Genomic DNA, 18,248 nt, shown 5'->3' on the forward strand with positions numbered 1-18,248 from the left:
AGAGTTAAGAATTTGAAATAAAATAACATGATTTTATGTTAGGTTCTGTGTAACTCCAGTATCTGTGGGTCACTATCTCTCCAGGGGGGGAAAAAAAAACCTTACCTGTAAACAATGCTGGGCCTAACAAGAGCTCCAGGTTCTCTTCCAAACTCATGATTCAGAACTGGTTATCATCTTGTTTAGAAATGAAATGACGTTTAAAACAACCTGTTAGCCACAGCCTCTCCTTCCATACTAGGATTAAGTGAATGTGGTAATGCTGCATAGTCACTGGCTGTGTCATTCTCTCTGTGGAACTGAAGATGACTACAAGTAAAACTATACTGGAGGTACCACTTCTCTGATACGTTTCTGACCATGTGAAAGTTTCATTTGTAATTCATTTTCTCTATGGGAAAAAGTAAAAATCATAGCATGGTGATAATTCTGGGGATGAGCAGCAGAGAGATGAGTATCATGGCGGAGAGGATTGTGCCTGAAGCAGGGTTGTGTTTTGCCTCTGTTACCTATGCGCCTGAACAGCACAGCAGTTCCTTTTGCATTCACTGGAGGCAGAGTTCATCAGATTGATCCCTGAAGGCTAGCTCCTCACAGCTGGCATAGCCATCCACTGACCAAGCAACCCACTAGCCAGGTACACGTGGAATGTCTTAGTTAGAAATACAGAAACATCAACCAGCAAACCAGAGCCAGCTTGGCTCTGCTGTAGACAAGATATCCTGTCTCCTGACCAACAGCCTAACTGAGGTCATATTTTTCATTCGGAAAGCAGTCCTGGATTACTATCAATTACTGAAAATTCTGTTAATCTAATGGGGAGGGGAAAAAAATAAAAAAAAGGAGAAAAATTACCACTAATGATAATCTTAACAAGCTGACAACACAGCAAACAATTTTGATATATTTCCTAGGAGCAGCGAGATACCTGTGTTTTCCATTTGGTTGCACTAGTGCTATTATCAGATGTTGGGTATTGCCATTAGCTAACACAAACAGCTCTGGTGATGCAGTAGATGTGTTTGATGTGCTTATTTAAGAATACGATGAGTAAATTCTGTTCTTAACCCATAACTTCTGTGATACTAATATTGGCACCTGGCCCACAAATCCAAAACTGATTCAGCCGACAAAGTTGGGGCTCCTTTACCTCTACCATTCCCGACTGGCAGGAGACCAGAAAACCCACTTTGCAAGTAGTAGCAATGGATTTAGAAGGCACTAATCTTGGCATCAGTGATAAAAGGAAGTTGCTGGTGTGTCTACAAGAGAGGCAGCTCTCTCTAGGATAAAACGATCCAAAAGAAGAGCAAGAATGAATACAAGAGATGCCTGCAGCCTTGTCATCTCTGATGTGCACAACTCCCGGAAAACAGTAATGAATCTCCAAACAAATCGGGTTTTCTTTCAGCCAGAGAAGATCAAGCCACAGTGGCAGCTGCATGTAGAAGTTTCCACCTACCAGAAGAGAACCATATAGTTAAAAATAACACCTGCCCTAGCTGAGACCCCAAAATAAGCAAAAGCCAAAGTGCAGGAATAATTACTGGTGTTCTGCAAGGCTAACAGTCAGACCCACCAGCAGCACACAAGGATGCTACATGAAAAGCTGACAAAGCTGGGTTTGACTGCCTGCTGATCACTACATTTAATCTGTGTAGATCCCTGCCACAGGAATGAAATGGCCCACATCTGCCATTGTGGAATGCCTGTGAGGGCAGCTCCATGACACCTGCTCCATGGTACCCAGCACGGTGTTACCTGCTCCACACCTCAGAATGACAAGGTATGTGCCAAGTGTGCATTAGATGGTCATGACAAGGGTGTTGGTACCTTCCCTCAAAGCCAAAGATGGCAGTGAGGGACTACACTGTATTTGCTGAAACAACCTCCTCGCATTTTATTCCAGCATCAGAACAGCAGCTTCCCTACTGCTACAGACAAACATCAGGTAACCAAATGGCAGTAAACACAGCAACTAGGAGTAAATAAAACGCTAAACAACCTGAATACCAAAAAAGCCCCACCAAACAATAACAAAAAAAAAATCCCACCAGAAAACCAACCAAAGAAACCCAACAAACCAAAAAAGCCAAAATCATCATACCATGTTGGTCTTCAGGATCTTAGGAAGATGACTTTAACCATCTAACCATCTGTCAATAGCATATAATTACTCTCATCCACAATTCCACAGCAACATTGCACTCTTTAGGAGGGAGGTTCAGAAAGCCAGACAGGACTGTTATAAATGGACAGATGAAGCAAGGCAGAAAATTTAAGCTGTTGGCTCCTTCAGCTGCAGGAATTATCCTCTCCTCTACCGGTGAACAGGATCAAGCCCTACAGTTAACATTTAAATTAATACTTTATGCTTAAGAAAGCATCAATCTTGATTTAAAGACAAAGTCATAATGAATGAGACAATGTCTTTGGTGGTGAACTGAACTACAGGTGATTTAGGCTAAACCTTTGCCACTAATGTAAAAAAAATTCAATCATTGGTCTAGTAAACCCTGAAAGCTAGGCATCATTCTCCATCTGGTGAGAAATGTCTTATTTCACTGTGAGCCAGCTGTAAGCAAGGTGTAAGTGTACCTAGAAGGAAGGCATAGCAAGAAGTGGCCCTCCTTGCTATGAGAGGCAATGATGGTATTGTCAAGGACACAGACAAATTACAGAGACAAAGGCAATGGTTTCTGCAGTGGCCATCTGTGGCTCCAGAGAGGCACTTGTGGAAGCACACTGTCAGGGTTTACAGCAAAACACAAAGAGTGTGGAAATTACTTACTGATGAGGCCTCATGCCAGGACTGGCTTGCCTAGTTCTAATGGTCTCCATCCAACAGTTCGTGCAACTTTGACAACTGAGGTATGAAGCAGATTGTGCTTCCAACCCTGCTGATCCCCTCAGGGTAAGGGGTGAAGTTTTGCTCATGGGAAAAGGAGATGAGATATTTTATATCCTTCCTTGATCTGTTTTAGTTCTTTATCAGTTTTGTGCTTCTCTGCATAACCAGGATGTTCATTGCTGCTGTTCAACAGGCCATCAGGACACACTCATTTACTCAATTTGGATCTCAGCCCACGAGTTCATTTTTATTAAATGGAAATTCTAAAAAAGTTTTATTCAGAAACTTAGAAAGGCGACATTGAAAGTTTTCAGTAATGCATGATAGGTTTGGTTCACTAACATAATACTAAATAATACACTCTATTATGCACTATGCAATCATACTAAAGACCTGTATTGGCCTAATCTCAAGGACCGGTGCTTTATTAGATTTTTCCCCCTACTTCAGGACTTCTGGATTCTTCTCTGCAGCCGTCTCAGAGGCGAGAAGTGCAGCAAGGTCAGTCCTACTTGCCTCTATGGACAGTCTGTTATCATAAGTCAAAAGACGTAGCTGAAAGCTTGCTCACTCATTTATCCCCTTGAAACAGAACAGTCGCAAAAGTGCCATAAATGCAAAATGCTTAAGCCTTCAAAGTCGTGCTCCTAGGATGGGTGGAGACTTGAAACTACATGGAAAGCAAATTTGCCTTCAGGCATTTTTAACAGGTTGCAACCTGAAAATTGTTACTATAATACACACTAATCAAGTTAGTGACGGGGAATTTTTACATATGCATGTGGGAAAAAATTATTAGGCAGAAATAAACTCACTCAAATATATCAGTAACACTAAAAGTTCTACAGCACTGCTCTTCTACTACACTGAGCCTGGAAGAAGATTTTGCTGTTCCAGCCACTCAAGAGGAAGCCACAAGTCTCCACCCACAAAACTTACCAAGGTGTTTTCAAGACTCTTGGCAAGATTGACAGTTTTGTATCTATGGTACATTGATCTCCATTCTAGTTGATTTTATTATTTTTAAGTTTTAATTGAAAAGAACCTGAGAGGAGACTCAAGCCTCTTCAAGAATTGTTAGATGGAATGTGCTCCTCAAACACTTCACTCTCTCAGACCAAAACTCTTCCCAGGACAACATGGCCTTTCTTGTAACACTGTCTCTCTCCAGTCCCTGAGAGCTCATCAATCTGTCAGAGATTACTAAAGTTGCTGTATGGGAATATATGACACTTCTCAGTCACAGAGCTCCCTCTAGAATAAGGAACAAAGAAACCAGAAAGGGACTAAGATGTTCAAGTAGGATTACATAGAGGCTAGGTGTTTGTATCAACTGCAGAACCCTCTGAAAATCTCAGCTGAAATACTGCCTTGAATTGGAGTTACCAAAGTGCAAAGAACAACTGCATTTGTGGCCCAGGGCTCCCAGTTCCCCCAGTTTTGCTTCCGCTTGTGATACAGAGCATCTCAGTTTTCCCTGAATCATGCAGCCTTGTGCCAAAAAAATATCCAAGTCTCACTCCACCTGCCTCTTCCCTGACTGTCCTAGAGGCATGCTCTAAACACGTTCAACTTGTCTTTGAGCAACTGCAACACTGTGTAAATGCAAAACCATCCTGTATTGTATCATGGAAGACGTAACAACCGATACAACAAATATAAGGGAAGAGATAAAGTAGGGGAAAACAAAAAGCTGGGAGCGTGCAATTATCAAAACTTAATGATCGGGGAGAACACAGGTGTCAGAATATAATGACTTGCCTATTGGGAAATATTTCAGAGGTGGGGCCAGTAGAAACTAAGGAGTCATTTTTAATTAAGCAAAATAAAGCCTAGGAGTGAGTATAATACTTATTTTCAGATATGCTATACTGAGTTCATCAATCTCATTAACAGTTAAATTTTTAAATTCTTCCCCAGTATCAAGTACCAATATTTCTGGAGTTCAGCAAAGCTAGGAGATGCTGGCAGGTGGTTTCAGTTTTCTTCCCCAGCCCTCCCAGTTCTATACCTTCTTGCTAGTTACACAAAAAAACAGCTTTTCACAGAAGATAACATAAATGCATAGTCTTGAGAAGCTTTTGACTAACAGTAAGTCTTTGAAATACAGGCATTGACTACCACATAGCAAAAAGTAGACCTTTCAGCTCAGTCCATCTTTCCTTGAGGTAATTTTACATATTAACATGCAGTCCTGATATGTGATCACCAAGAGAATTATCTTTGTGATTGTCCTCCTTCACAAAAGGACAAAAGCCAGGTTGTTAGCTGTGCTTGATATCTTTGAAATGGAAATACCTCCATCAACACTTTACTTTGTGTGATACCTGTTCCTGCAGGTTAGCAATTACTCTCAGAAATGGCTCATCCCAGTAAGTGGGGCTTCTCAGGTAAGAAACAAACACCCTCATAACAAGTAGTAACATCATAAAATCACCTGTTGTAATAACACAATTCTAAGTTTAAAACGAAAAAGCAAGATTTACAGGGACACTAGAACAATTATTTAGCTGAACATCTTCAGAATAAAAAAATAAAAGGCCTTCAAAAGAATTTTAATGCTAGAGATATTAGTATTATTCCTTCTATCTAGTTTTTCTACAATTCTTTCCATCACTAGACTTAGAAATCCCTTCTAAGAGAAATTGGTCTTTTTTACAAGGAGGATAGCAGAAGGAGGATTGCTCATGTATTTTATACAGCACCTGCTCAGTAGAAAACACGTGAACTGCAGTGGACAAGAGCAACAAACTCCATAATTTCCTTTATCCCCACCACAGGACCACCTCCCCTCTAAAATCAGGGAGAGCATTTGTATTCCCCTTCAGCAGGGAAGAAAGCTGACCACCACCAGATAATCCATAATTGACTGGAAAAAAGCTTTAACTAGAAACACCATGAGTTATTTTAATACCCACAACACTCACCCTGCTTGCCACAAACCTGGTCACTCCCCTGACATTCCTTTCCAGGCCCCCAGGCTCTCTCCCTCTAGCTCAGGCTCTTCTGAGCAGCCCATCCTCACAGCACAGCCCTTCCTCTTCTACTGCAGTCTCAGGAACAGCCATATCTGACCCCAAAATCCCAGTGAAAGGGCCAGAGCCTTGGCTGAGTGGAAGGGGTGTGAAGGCAACTCCCTGCTTCCCATGGCCCTGCCATTAGCAAGGCAACACTGGCAACACCTGCTTGGAGGTGCATCCTCTTAGCACACTCTCAGAGCACCTGGCCTAACAGCCAAGGAGATGCCTTTTTCTAATGAAACATTGATTTTAATCAAGCCATTTAGAATTGCCAACACTGAGGAACCCCAGGATCCTCCTGGCTGCTTGATTTCCTGTGCCTAAACTCAGGGTCCACAGCTTTTGAACATGTCAGGGTTAGGCAGCATCTTAGCACGAGGCTTCTAGGATTACAGTTTTGGATTACAGTTCCACCTAATTGCCACTCTGCAGTGGTAATTTTTTTTGGGGAAGGGCCAAAGTTTCTATCAGATTTCAAGGAATCTCAGTACAGAAAGTTAAGGGACCGAGTACAGTCCTGATGAGATGTTTCCATGCAGATGTACATCTGAAAGGAATTTCTCACAGGATACTTTTCTATTAGTTATGTGAAGTAAAAATTTGTCTTTCCTGGCAGCTCAACTAATTTACATCTCATTTCAGCGTTTTAGTGTCCATGATATATGTGGGATCAGGGCTCCAGACAGAACAGTTTTATCTCTTCTCCCTCCATGGCAACTGTCATACACAATGAACAGAGAAGGCTGGGGTTTTTTTCTTTTTTAGTGCAGCTATAAGAAGAGATTGAAAGAGTTCTGCCACATTAGCAGGAAAATGTACATCTATGTTTCCCAAATTTTGGGAAAGTTTACAAGAATGCTGTCACTTTCTGCTCTGCTGAATTGCTGAAAGTATTAGTATGCCCAATGGAAACAACCTGCTTCCACCAGGTTGCAGCTGCTCAGCAGTGCAAAGAATGCCCACTTCTACAAGTGTTTTACTCCATGGGATAAAATAAAAATACACTCCACTTTCCTCAAAGCTGAAGAATAACATGTGTTTTACACTGTTATTTTTTTATTCTCAAAGAACTTGTATTTTCTGTATCTAGTTTTAATGTTCAAGTGAAAAAAGTGTTATGAAGACAAGGTTTTTTCTTTCAAGCTGAGGCAATTACCAACATCACCTGGCACACCAACCTCTGGCACTCATCCGGACACCTATGGATTGTAAAGCTTCGCAAACTTTTTTTCTTTGCATAATCTTGGTCTGGCAATCCCATAATCTCCTGCACTCTTCATTACAAACTTCTCCATGACCGGCAAACAAGGGAGTACAGTTTGAAGAGGAATGCAGGAAGGCAAAGTAAGGAACTGCACTGACGTCCTTTCCGAGAGATGAAGCAAGACACAAGAACCTGTGTTTATGCACCTGGCAGGGAACACCAGGACACGCCACAGCAGCAGTGACTACTAAAAAAAGTGGAATGAGCAGTCCTTGGAAAGTTACCATATAAATTGTGATGCACAGCAAATACTGATCCACAGAGGACTAGCTGTGAGGAAAGCTCCAGTTTATAGTGACAGTCTGGCTGTGATGTCTTTACAATGTTCATCTTCTTACCCGCAAAGGCTCATCTTCTTTCTGTTTGTTTTTTTTTTTTACAAGCAGTTGTAAAAGGTGAAGGAGAGAACCAGATTTTCTGCCTCTGATAGGGAACTCTCCAGGACTGTTCCACGCAGGACAGAGAATAAACCACGTAAAGAGGCTCTACAAACTTATTGCTGAGTCATGGTGGCCAGTAGGAAGTTAAAAATAATAACAAGCCCCAGAGTTTACATAGAACAGCTACTTCAAACCCAAGAAATGTGCTCAGAGATTATATTTGTTTGCCTGTCCAGATACACACTTTGTAGCCATACCTCCCACATCAGCATACGTGGGAATATTTGTCCTATTATAGCAGCCTGAGGCATGCAGTTAAAACATGTTATATTTTCAGGCTACTGAATGGAAAGGACCCACCTTGATTAAAGAATCTAATCAAGTAATGTGATTAGATGATATAATCAGTGCAGATCCTGTCCTACTGACATCATGTAACATGAAAATTTTCCCAACTGCATAGTGCAGTACCAGGAGATCTGGAAAACATCCCAGGAACCTTCCGTCCATTATTCCATCCCATGCCAAGCACATTCAAGTTGATATTCTAAGACTTAGTACAAACACTCCAGAGCTGCTGCAGCATGGAGAAATTAGATTCATTCAAAACAATAATTTTTGAGCTTTAATTTTAATTTAAAAATTGATAATTCATGTCCAAGCTGTAAGATTGTACATTTATTGATCATTGCTTTGCAGAATTTCATTAACTAAACACGTCACTTCCTTCAACAGATGTTTCAAGGTAACATTTCATTTAGGACATTCTAGTGGTAGATATTAACCAAAAGGTAACCTTACAGCATTGTTTCCAGTGGTGCTTGTGGTGCCAGCAAGTTCAGTTTTGGGAAGACATGCCAGTCTTGCTTATACAAGATTCTGTGGTTAGGAAACACTCCTGTGAGGTAGATCTTTGTTAGTTACATGAAAAATTCCTTTAGCTTTGGAATAAGAGGTTCTTTTGCTGCTGTTATTTTTTAATTTGCTCCCTGGAAAATGAACTTTCATGTTGGAATTTTGAAGGAATTGTTCAGCATGTAACTTGGTCACCTCTATTTCGATACACGTGCGCGGAAGTCGAACAAGATGTTACCTGAATCTTCCAGGGTGGTAAGTCATGGCTGCCTTCTTTTACTGGGACACTGAGGAAGGTTTGTCTGCAGCATTAAGATGACATTGACATTAACTGAGGCACTGGTAGTAGAAGGAACACATGGACATGAATCCTTCCAGCAAGGGGTTAATACTGTCTGTCTTTCAGATGTTTCAGTGCTTCCCATTTCTTGGCTTTTGCCCATGTACAGTGTGGCATTACAGGCTGAATTACACAATTTTGTGTCCAAATGTCTTTTACCAGTGTCCTTCCTAGCCAAGTGAATGTTTAAGTGGGGGAGGAAACATCGTGGTAGAAAGTAAAGCCAAACAAAGAGGGCTGTGTTTATCCGCCTGCTCAACTGGTGCAAAGACAATCACGTTTTTTCCTTTGTATTCAAATGACATGCACTCGTGGCTTATTCTGTGTTCGTGTGAATTAATTGGCTGACACTAGATAAATAAATGTTTCATTTGTTAACCTCAACAAGATTACAAGGGTGTTGATGGTGCTGTAAAAGAAACATTTTCCCATCAAAGACTAGAAGAGTATTGGTGATACCAATTCAATCAGAAATCCTGGTATGTTTATCTTGACTGTTTCCTAAGGCTTTCTGGGGTTCACTGGCTCACTTGACAATGAATATGCTTTCTCTATGCGAATGCCTTGGCTGATGAAGTGGGGGTGGATGGTGGAGAGGAAACAGAACCCTAGAGAAGCGTTCCATCTGCCACGCTGGCAAACAGATTTACTGCTATGCTGCTGGATGTTTATATAAAGATCGAGGTCAGGTCCTTCCTTATTTGCCTAAATCAAGGCCAGATAACATCTCCACTAGTCTGAATATTTCAAGCACAATATTTAATGACATGGGCATCTATTTTAGGCCTTTCACTTAGAAAGATAAAGATTGCAAACACAAGAATACAATCACCACGTGGCACTCAAACAAGGTCAGGGGATTCACAGGCACACTAAGGTCAGAAATGATAAAACAGACTGCAAATAGGTAACTTGCTAGCTTTGCTCCAAAATAGTATGGATATTTGCTGACTTGGCACCTGGATCTTCTTCTTTACTGAAAAAGGGTATCAAGCATTCCTATTACAGGGTCAGGGAAATAAAAGTAAATATTTCTATAAAGATCTGTTAGAATGGATGATCTACCAGGGTTTATCCTAGTTGGCTTCTTTAGTAGGAAGGGTTACTGTGGTGTCAGGAGGCACAAAGTGTGAGTTGCAGGAAGGGCAGATCTAGATTGTGCAATCCAGTGTATTATGGACAGTAGTGTCATTCTATTCCCCTCTCAAAATAATCAATCCTCAATTTAACCAGTTAAGGTTTTCTGCCTGCTACACCAGATAGAGCATTTCTGCAATCTGACATCTCTGAAGATCAAATGTACCTTTTTTTAACAACTGTATTTGTGCTTAATTAGCTTTCTTTTCCTCCTTTGCAGTTCCACTCCCTTCCCCGCTTTCCTCCCATCTTTCCTTTTGCCCTTTTCTGTTGAGATTCATTATATCTCCTCTCACTCTTTGGTATTTCCAAGGTAAATAAACCAAATTCCTTTAGTCACATTTCAGTTCCTCTAGTCATTCTGGCATCCCTTCTCTGCACTTCTTCCAGGAGTAAGCTTTTTTGAACATGGGTAACCACAGGCAGAGACAAAGAGTGGGGAGGACAAGAATGCAACCTTTGAAGACAACCTAAGCATCATGTTTACATGAAAACCCAAACAGAAGAGGCACATTCTCCAGTCATTTGAGAAGCTGTTGATCCTAGCAGAGTGATGGAGCAGACCCAGTAATTCTAAAGTTTTTATCAGTTTATTATATTTATTTATTAAGACTTTTCTTTGGTTAATGTTTGAAGGTAGTTTCCCACTGAAGACAAAACAAGCATAACTGTATTTGCAGAAGATTAGATAATATTAGTCTGTTTTATAAAGAGAAAAGTATCTAAAAGGGAAGTCACTGGAGGTGACTTTGTTAAATAGCATATTGATTAGGACTGATTTCCAAAGGACTAACTCATCTCAAATTCAACAAAAAAGCTCAGACACTGAAGAAATATAAAAAGGGGGATAATACTGTAACATAATTTTTTACCTTTTCTTTTCAAAATATCTTTTAATTTTTTTTGTAATTGACTTTTTTTTTCTTTCAACTTAACTTGAGCATTTGTATGACAATGGGCTCAATAACAGAACAACTGAGGCTGGAAAGTACCTCTAGTCCAGCATCCTGCCTATAAGGAGAACAAGTTTTTTCTTTTTTCATGTGAAATGAAGAGGATGGAAATCTAGGCTGAAGCAAGGACTCAGGCTTTACTCCATATGGCCCTTTTGCTCAAACAGTTTTTACCTTCAGAAGACAGCCAAGAGAAACAGCTTATCCCCATCTCAGATTGAATGGTTGCAGTCAGAGGTGGGCTGTAATATTGTCGTGACAAACATTTCTGCTGAAAGTCCTGAATCTACTTTAATGAACACAAGTAGTAAAACAAATGAGATTCCTGAAAGAGAGAAATTTAGAATAAAATTTCCGTGCTTAGAAAATTAATACAAAAGCAAAAGCCTGCTGGAGATGAGGGAAAGAAACAATAGTGAACTAGAGCAACTAAAAATTTCTAACACCCTAAATCATTTAAAGTTACGGGAAAAAAATAAAACAAGGTTTAGGCAGTCATAGAGAAGAAATTCAACAGGAAAAGGCAGAAAAAAAGACACTGATCTTTCTGAAGCTCAGAGATGTAGTTTGGATATATTATGGCACTTCACAGGCTCAGCAGGTAGAGAGCAGTACAAAGGTCATCTCCTCATGCCCTATGAAACACAAATTCTTGCCAGACTAATGCCAGGAAAAGAAACTTTTCTTCTGAGAAAAAAAACCCCAAACCCAATAAAGACCTGAAGCATTTTATCCCCTTCACTTTCTGCTGAGATGACATTTGAGATGACATGGGAAACTGAGGACTTGACAAGGGCCATCCAAACAAGTAATCACAGCTGCTATTAGCTCCAGAGTCACTGTTGTGCATCCCATGCCTTAACAATATGGTGGATTCATCACATACACAAATGTTGTGATGACACCATGAAATCTTACAATAATGAAATAATAACACCGTGATGTCATCCAAAACCTTCAGTTGTCTCTCTGCAACTCTCTCTGAGTCAATTAGCTGTATCTATCCCCAACAAATTTGAATATATTTCAAAATCTTTTTTATGAGATCACAATATCTAGTTTCTCACCATTATTGAAATCTGCCAGCCTCTAAGGTTTTTTTGGCCACACTTATTTTGTGTTGTGAATGAGGAAGAATTTGCAGATGAAGTAGATAAGGTATGCTCTGCGTGTGTGTTGGCTATTTCATTTTCTCTTCAAGCAATTCCTTTGCATCTGCTCTTGTTTTTTTCCAGTCTGGACCAACTGATTATAATCCAGATACACTTTAACCAACATACACAAAAACCTAAGCCACATGTAATCACAACAGAAATTCCAATTTCACAGCAGGATGGTGAGAAAGAGACAAAGTTCAAGCTTGATTGTGGGAGAAGGATAACAAGCACAACTTGTTTGTTTACTAACACTATCTCCATTCCCAACCCCTCTGATGAGATGCCAAGCTTAGCCTGTGTACATGCAAAGTTGAGATGAGCCTTGGAGCCTGTGTTGGTCACACTGGTCAAAGGCACTTAGATGACCTCCAAGCTGTTTCTAAAAATACCTACTTCTTCCTCCTCCAGAAGCCCCATGACAACTATTTTCTACAGAAGGCTCACTTGTGTTCACAGTTGCTGAAGAAACCAAGATGTGTTAACAGGACCGAAACCCACAGGGCTGGTTTTCCTGATGACGGGACCAGTCTCCTCCTCCTTGGTCAAGTTTTCAAACCTCAGCAACGATCTGGGACCTTGCTGGACAGGCAATTTGAAACACCTTGCGATGGAGCTTGATGAGGTTGCCCTCTGCCAAGGAAGCACCTGCACAAGGCCAGCCCTTCAGTATTGTGAACGATGGCTCTTTGATCCAGTAAGGGGCTTTTTCAGAGTTAGTTGAGATTAAAGCTCTTTGTTTAATAGCAACATTCCCATATGGGAACAAAGTCCCATGTACACCAGTTTGGTTGTCTGTGAACAAAGCCAGCATCTGGACAAAATGCCAATAGAGCCTGAAAATCATGTGGAGCAATCCGCAGCAAAACACCTTTTATTATGTATTTTATTCTTCCTGTGCCCCTTCAGCTCTTTTTATGACAAAACATTTTGATACAATAAGAGGCAGAGTCTCACTCAGTGAAGAAAATCTTCTTCCTAAATAAACTTTTCGCTCTTTTTTTTTTTCAGAGGTAAGATAGAAGTTGGATAGCAACAAACTCATAATTTGCCTAAGCTAGTAGACAAAGGGTGCATATAGCTTTTGTAAGAGAATGTGATGATTTTATTCTTGTATGTATTTATTAAAAATGAGAAATTATCATCAATTTCCTTCTATCAGTATTTTAGTTTTTCCTATTAAATTCTATTCTTTAGTTTCTGTTTTTAAAAATCTCAAATAATTTAGTATTTCCGTGCTTACTGTGCTTTCTATGCATTAGACTATTTAGACCAGAAAGGAAATATCAGACTTGTTTTAATTATTTGTTAAGCTACACCATCATCTGTCAGTTGGATGGACTTGTCTGCTGGACAGTTTATCCAGAAGGATAACATGAGTGACAGTATCAATGAACATGATCCTCCAAAGCTGCAGCTTTTTTGGGGCAATGAGGCCTTAACACTACTGCCAGCTTCGTGCTGTCAGCTTGGAGGAGATGGCAGGAGAATGGTGGCATCCAGTGTCCCAAATGCACTCCCTGCCTTCTCAGCCATGCCTCTCCTCTGAAACTCCTACAGCCTCCTGTGCTCCCGGCTGCCCTCCAGCTGTGGCCATTGCCTCCTCACACACTGCCATTCTCACCAGTCAAAGTACTTAGAAAATGAAAGGGCTGAGGAGCGGGGATGCCTGGTTAGCAATGTCCATTTCAAGATGCCACAAGCTCTATTTTGTCACGCTCACCAACCCGTGTAACCAGGCAGGCATTAAATGCAGCACACTGTCTGCTGGACACTTTGCACACTTTGCTCACAGGATCCCAGAAAGACACACCATGCTGTGAAGCCATGACAGGTGTCATGTAGGAGGCTTTGATACCTGTCATGGAGCTGTGCAAAGAGGCAACTCCCAGATACCATCAATGGTTTGGCTCTGTTTCTGTTTTCTGGCTGCTTTGTTTCAAAGGTGTGAGGTTTATTTTTTAAACTTTCCTTAAAGTTACTTGGTCTGGCATTGAGGAAGATAACTTATTTACATAGAAGGGGCTGGAGTTTAGATACAAAGATGGCCTAAGATAACCTTTCCTTCTATGTTTTACCGAAAAGGAATTTACTGAAAGCCTTTATCGAACCCTCTCCTCCCACAGACTTGGGAGCAGGAAGACGCATAAATGGATTAGTGCATTTTCCACCTGCAGCAGTCACAGATTAAAGGCCAACCAGTGAAAAGTTCAAGAAAGTAGGTAACAATGTCACCTTGAAAAGGTCTGGGGAACAGGTCAGTTGTGAAACACACAAGCACAGCATGGGACTGGCCCAGCCTTTGAAGCAAAAATCTGAAACAAGATTGAGTCCAACACCCAAGGAGTGGAAGTACTCAGGCTCAGGAAGGAGGAATGTGCTGTGTTACCAACTGCAGGGGTTTACTGTACATCTCGTTTCCAGTGAAATCACAAGTGGGTCTTAGGAGAGCTGTCTCTGTCCCCATCCCTGGCACAAGAGGCAGCCCTTGGACCTTCAGTTTTGTCTGCTTAAGCCTCTCCTGTAGCTCTGGGTGTGTCGTGGTTTAATCCCAGGCATCAGCCAAGCCCCACACAGCCACTTGCTCACTCCCCCACCAGCAGGATCAGGGAGAGAATCGGGAGGGTAAAAGGTAGAAAACTCATGAGTTGAGATAAACCCAGATTAATAGGGAAAGTAAAAGCTGTGCACACCACCTCCTTCTCTTTCTGCCCTCATCACAACCTGATCTGTCCCTAGGATTTACCACAATTAAAATCTATTTCTTTTTGTAAGTAACTGGTCTACAATATTAACTACTGATGCTAGAGAAAGGCTGTGTATTGAAAAATAACATGCCTAAAATCATACTGAACATAAAGGATCTTGGAAGTCATATGGTTTGGAGTACATACACCACTGGAGCTACCAGTTCTTGTTTACAGGTACCCGGACTTGGACACCTTGGCAGCTGGACTGGACAGCAGCTGCAGCCTGAGAGTGCCAAGGAGTTGGCACCTGGTAGAGGAAATAATTTAATATCAAACGCTCCGTTATCTTGCCCATGAAGCATTCATCCTTTCCCCTGTAGATCCCTTTATTTGCATAGATAAAAACTTTCCGTAATTGTGTTTCTACATTGTCCTAAACATTGACCTATAAACCTCAATTATATCATAGTGGCAGAGTGTGAGAGTGTGTAGCAAAATGCTGCTCACACCAGACAGTGCACATGGCCATGGCAGGGATACCTGGAGAGAAAAGGGACCACAAGGTCATGATTAACAGAGAAGCAAGAACCTTTGAATTGTGAATCATCATCTTCCAAAGTATCAAAATCAGAATAATGTTAGGTAACAGATACACATACTAAGATGAGAGATCCAAGCCACACTTCCCATGCTGGAGCAATGCAAGGCTCACTTATTACTCTTTTGGAAGCAGCAGATTCCTGCAATTCCTGGGGAAAATTACACACAGGACCCTCTTCTGCAGTAGCTCCCTCCTGTGACATCCCTCTGCACTCTATTCTTCACATATGCTTTTCCCTGCCCATCTATTTGCCACTAATTCATGCAGGTTATTAGAAGACTTATATTTAGTTAACTTAGATTTATATTTAGATAACTCCAACTCTCAAGAAGTATGGGTAGGATTTCACCATTTTATTTGTTGCTATTTGATTAGAGTGATAATGGTGATCACAAAGACTCAGCCCATGAACCTCCATCCCTGAAAACTTGCTGGGCACATTGATTAAAGACAGACACATGCTGAGAAACAGACCCACACAGGAAAACCAATTTGAGGCAGAGCAGATACTGAGTCAGTTCAACTGGGAGAAGGGGAATTAAATCTAAAGAAGATACTTAGTATTGTAAAACACTTTTAAAAAGGAAGGTACTGTACAACTGCTAAAGCATGTTACTCTGAGCTCCTGCTGGGTTCTTAAACCAGCCAACAGAAGATGCTTTTCACTCAAACAAACAAACAAACAAACAAACAAAAGAAAACCAAACAAACCCCCCGAACTTGTGAAAAGTAAGCCTTCTCTCACAAGAACTGCAACTCAATTACCATCTAAAGATATAAGGACTTTGAAAGTACAGCAATGTTTTGCGGTGCTTATTGCATATTTTTTAGAAAATGGTGGTGCATATATAATGCACATCAATTCCTGCATTCTCTGACAGCTCTGTGGTGACATTGCAGTTAATGAAACAAAAAGCATTCTTGTAAGGAAGAAAAATATCTTTGTGATTGGGCTCCTAAAGAAATATGGAGAGCAAGAGCAGATTCACCACAGAAATATAGAGGCTGTAGGACCATCTGACAGCAGTCAATCAGCTCATGTGGGAGTGGCACCCATTCTTGTACCTTCTTTCATCACCATCACAGTGGCATTCAGGTCAAGGTTGGCATGCACCTCAATCTTGTCTTACTAAATGTAGCAACATCAATTACAGGAGTTTGTTTGATCTTTAAGTTCCATTTCTGCTTCTGACACTGATTTGGTTGATGCTGTATGTACATATAGGAGGAATGGCCTTACATGAACTCAAATGGCAATGTCAATACAAAGATAGTGTGTTGAAGTACCAAGAAAATTCTGTGACATCACGGACACGCACACACTGTTAAAAGTACACTGTGTAAACAAAAAGAAATGTGTTGTATAAGGTACAACAGTGTTCTTAATCAGAGTCTTCATTGCCATCAAGCTTAGTTAGTCATTAAGTTCAGTGTTAATTATAACCCTCCCAAATTTTATTCCATATGATTCTCAAGATCTAGGCTTTCTGACTGGGACAATCTTTGAGAGCAACACAATAAGACAGAAACCTCTGGGACAGAAGTCCCTGACCATATCATGAGGTACATGGAGGTCAGCCAAATTAGCCAGGTAAAACTAACTATGCAGCATGATCACCTTAATGGATAAAGACTCCAACTGGTCCTACTAACTTCAATTTTAATATCTTGTTCTAATGCAAAAGTACTGCTTCATATTATTTGTAAAACTTGTTAAATGTAAGACAGATGAAAATTCTTAAGATTTAGTAAAACTTTTAAATGATATTTCACTTTGAAGGCACAGGAAGATGAAGCAGGAAATGGGAGTGGACATTCGCACTACACAGTGAAAAATCTGTTCAAGCAACAAGTTACAATCTGTGAAAAATTTTATATATTGTGCAAAACACTAATGAAAAACCTTTAATCCTGTGATGCAAAGTCTACACTTCTGCCGAGGTCTTACACGCATACAGATCTTTTGGTTGCTCATTACAGTGAACTCTGCCCAGTTCTCAGACTGAAGTGTACTTTGCCGATGAGTACTTACTCTTCACGTGAAGATTTTTATGCTGTGAAGACATTTGGTACTCAAAAAATAAACCTTTCAGTGTTCCAAATTTTCTTGTGTACAGAATTTAGGATTGCTTATGTTCAATGCTCTCTTTCCAACTTGAGAGCCCTCCAACAAACGTCCAGATTCATTAGGATGGCTGTCAGGGCTCCAAAAACTGTTCTTGTGATTGCACACAGAACAAACATTATAAGCTCCCTTACTCTCTGATGAGCTGAAATGTCACAGGAAGGCCAGTTTATCTGAACAACAACGAGGAAACAAGGTCAAGTTCAAAATTGGAGTCACCAGACAAATTCAGAGCTCTTGTAAAACTGCAACCCAGACCTTAGGGCTGTGATTCAATCTGTCTCAGGTAAAACGCCATGTCCTTCCATAGAAAATTAGATTTGAAATCTGGTAGACAATCAAATTCGATGAAGAATTTTGTACAAAGCCATGTAGGCAGTCGTGTGCAGAAAGCAGCTTAAACAAATCTGATAATCACTACTGACTATTTACAGTGCTGCATTACTAAAAAAATTTGATACTGGATTGGTGGGGAGAATTTGTTTTGACTTTTGGCAGGGAAATACTTCTAAAGGTTATCACAGATTATCACGTTATCTAAATGTAAGGTTGAGGAGAGATGAAAGCGAGGGATTCTAGGAAAGAAACAAGTAAAAGATTAGAAATAACTGTCGGGTCAGAATCATTTATTCTCTTGAGAACTGGAATTCCCCAGGGTAGTAATAACCTGTTCTGATTCAGCAGAAATTATTGAAAGGCCAGGGAAAGGCAAACAAAAACACACATCAGAAAGCTGCAAACAGAACTGGCACTGCAGGATCAGGATTTCATCACCTCCAGGAAGAGACAGTCTGAGCATTCCCACGGGGAATACCCAAACAGTCTCCCTTGCCCTACAGGCACATGACTGCATCCAAGGCAATTGCAGAGCACAGTGT

This window comes from Lepidothrix coronata, unplaced genomic scaffold, assembly GCF_001604755.1.
Source record: "Lepidothrix coronata isolate B3197 unplaced genomic scaffold, Lepidothrix_coronata-1.0 Scaffold2, whole genome shotgun sequence".
In the NCBI taxonomy this organism is placed as follows: Eukaryota; Metazoa; Chordata; class Aves; order Passeriformes; family Pipridae; genus Lepidothrix; species Lepidothrix coronata.